This window comes from Triticum urartu, chromosome 2A, assembly GCF_056163025.1.
Source record: "Triticum urartu cultivar PI428250 chromosome 2A, HENAU_Tu73, whole genome shotgun sequence".
Lineage (NCBI taxonomy): Eukaryota > Viridiplantae > Streptophyta > Magnoliopsida > Poales > Poaceae > Triticum > Triticum urartu.
In genome coordinates, this window is record NC_141874.1 from 236,712,021 (window position 1) to 236,715,830 (window position 3,810).

Below are 3,810 nucleotides of genomic sequence, written 5' to 3' on the forward strand. Positions count from 1 at the left end.
GTGCCCAATCAAAAGTTTCCCAAAGCGCAGGTTGCTACCCCAACTTGAAGAGGAAGCATTAAAGCCTGCGCTTCCAGCATATGATGCGGCAGACCGGCCACCTCGTGGCCGAGACAAGGTGGCATATAAGCCCGAAGTCTAGCCCGCACCCCGTCGCCAGTCAAACAAAAACAGCAAGGCCCGGGGTAACATACAGGACCTGCGAGACATATTGGAAAACAAAGCAGGACACAAAAGATCGATCTTAGGATCATGAGGGCGCGCCCCAACACATCATGACGACCGTCATGCCGGATATACCAAAAGCAAATCCGGCCGGGCCGAACACAGCAGACAAAACTCGTACGAAGTGCGTCATGACATAGCCCGGCACAGAGGCGCCACACACCCCCTATACTTCACTGATGAAGTAATGGAACATGAATTCCCAGAAGGGTTTAAACCCGTGAACATTGAATCATACGATGGTACTACTGACCCCGCGGTATGGATAGAGGATTTCTTCCTCCACATTCACATGGCTGGCGGGGATGATCTACACACCATCAAGTACCTCCCGTTAAAACTCAAAGGACCAGCTCGGCATTGGCTAAATAGCTTGCCAGCAAACTCCATCGGAAGTTGGGAGAACCTGGCAGACGCATTCCTGGAAAACTTCCAGGGCACTTATGTGCGACCACCGGATGCTGATGATTTAATTCACATAACACAATAGCCCGGAGAGTCAGCCAGGAAATTTTAGACTCGGTTCCTAAACAAAAAGAACGAAATTGTGGACTGTCCGGATGCGGAAGCCCTAGCGGCCTTTAAACATAACATCCGTGACGAGTGGCTCGCCACACATCTCGGCCAAGAGAAGCCAAAGTCCATGGCAGCCCTCACAACACTCATGACCCGCTTCTGCGGGGGCGAGGATAGCTGGTTGGCCCGTAGCAACAACACAGCAAGCAACCCTAGCACATCTGAGGCCAGAGACAGGAACGGCAAGCCACGTCGCAATAGATACAAGCGCCGCAACAATGGCGACAATGCCGAAGACACGACAGTCAATGCCGGATTCAGTGGCTCTAAATCCGATCAGTGGAAAAAGGCGTTCAAAAGAAACAATCCGGGCCCGTCCAGTTTGGACTGCATACTCGACCGCTCGTGTCAAATTCACGGCACCCCCGATAAGCCAGCCAACCACACCAACAGAGAATGATGGGTGTTCAAACAGGATGGCAAGTTGAATGCCGAAAGCAAGGAAAAGGGGATGCATAGCAACGACGAGGTGGAGCCCCGGTCGTCGAACACAGGAGGACAGAAGAAATTTACTCCCCAAGTGAAAACAGTGAACATGATATATGCAACCCATATCCCCAAGCGGGAACGGAGGCGTGCACTCAGGGACGTCTACGCGATGGAGCCAGTCTCCCCAAAGTTCAACCCATGGTCTTCTTGTCCAATCACTTTTGATTGCAGGGACCACCCCACTAGTATCCGTCATGGCAGTTCTGCCGCATTGGTCCTTGATCCTATCATTGACGGGTTCCACCTCACTCGAGTCCTTATGGACGGTGGCAGCAGCCTGAACATGCTTTATCAGGATACGGTGCGCAAAATGGGTATAGACCCCTTGAGGATCAAACCCACAAAAACCACCTTGAAAGGTGTCATACCAGGTGTAGAGGCCTGTTGCACGGGCTCAATCACACTGGAAGTGGTCTTCGGATCTCTGGATAACTTCCAAAGCGAAGAGTTAATCATCGATATTGTCCCCTTCCGCAGTGGCTATCATGCACTGCTCGGACGAACTGCATTCGCTAGATTCTATGCGGTACCGCATCATGCATACCTCAAGCTCAAAGTGCTAGGACCTCGCGGGGTTATAATAGTTAACGGAAACACAGAATGCTCGCTCCGCACGGAGGAGCACACTGCGGCCCTTGCAGCAGAAATGCAAAGCAGCCTTTTGAGGCAAACCGCCAATTTGGCGACAAGGTCCATAGACACATTCAAGCGAGTCCGGAATAACCTGCAAAAGAATCAGCAGGCGCATTTAGAGCTCGCCTAGCAATTCGGCCTCCATCCTAGTCCTAGTCAAGCGACGAAATTTACGCCGTGCGTACGTAACTATGCACTAAAGATACGATGGGTATAGGCGGAGGCACGGCTATGGCGTGTCCCACAATGTGGTTCAACCGCCTCAGGACCAGTATATCTTTATCATTTTCTTCCTTTTAGGACCCTATTCTCTGGAGGCCCTCTCTGGTAGCTAGATTATCAGACCCATCACGAGAGGGAAGCACCCACGGAGCAAGAAGCTTTGACGTACAAGGGAATACCCAGGTGGTCTCTCATACTGATCGTTATACCTGTTTTACATACCTGCACGCAGCTCGCCCTTGGATCGGACATGTCAGATAGTCCTATTTTTGCTTATTGTACTACTTATACACATACGCTTTGACGTATCCTATAAATAACAATGTACAGCGTCAGCTTATTATTACATTTCTTCATCTTCATTTTATCTTTTCCTTGTTTGTCTATTCATGACAAGTTGCTCCCGTACATTCTGGTACGTTCAGTACGCCAGGGGCTTCAGTGTACCCCATAACATGGCAAGAAAAGTTCAAACACTTTCGACAGTGTGGCACCCTGAACTTATAGCATTATATGCATCAGCTCCGAATCATGTCTTGGGTCAATAGTTGGGTTTGCCCGGCTCCCATGTTTTGGTGCCTTACGTTCCGCTATATCGACTAAGGTAGCACTGGGAGAACTACTGCGATTGTGTCCCGGTTCTTCTGGACGAGCACCTCAGTAGAGAAAGCCGAAAACTGACTGTCATGATGTGGCGAGAGCTATTCGCTCTTCGAGAGGTCTCAAATCCCTAAAGATTTTTTCCGCTTCAGGCGAGGAGTCGGTCTTGTCTGATTTAGGCGTTCATAGCGCCCCAAGTTCGGCCTTCCGAATACTAGGGGCTTCGCCAAAATTTAAAATTGTAGACTTCTATGGCTAACTGAGGGTGATAAATCCTTATAGTCTGATTGCCTGGTTCGTTGTGCTGAACACCTCCTTCGAAGGACCCAAAACTGGAATAAAGAGTGATCAGATTTATCCCGAACACCTTAGTACTAGCTACATGAGGGCAGAAGCCGACGACTGGCCAACTCTCAGATTTTATAAACGGCCGCACAGAAGGTAATATTTTAAATCAACAAGCGTTATATAGCGCAGACGAACTCGTTTTTCATATTACAGGATCACATGAGTACATTCATTCAAATATTACATCCTTAGAACATTCCTCCGCCACAAGGCAGGCACGCTTCAGGACGCTGTCAAAATAATTTTCGGGGCGGCGATGCTCCTTGCCCTCCAGCGGCCCCTCCTTAACCAGCTTCTCGGCATCCATCTTCGCCCAGTGCACTTTCGCTCGGGCAAAAGCCCTACGCGCACCCTCAATGCAGACGGACTACTTTATGACCTCAAGCCGTGGGCAGGCATTTACAAGCCGCCTCACCAGGCCAAAGTAGCTGCCAGGCAGGGGCTCGCCAGGCCACATCCGGACTATGAGGCCCTTCATGGCCTATTCGGACGCCTTGCGGAGCTCGATCAATTGCTTCAACTAGTCGCTCAAGGGCATCGGATGTTCAGTCCCAGTATACTGAGACCAGAACAACTTCTCCGTTGAGCTCCCTTCCTCGGCCCGGTAAAATTCCATGGCATCGGACACACTGTGGGTAAGATCTATGAGCGCTCCTGGAGAGCTCCGAGCTCGGGTAAGTAAAAGGAAAGTTTCCTTCACATGCTTGCTTTGCATAA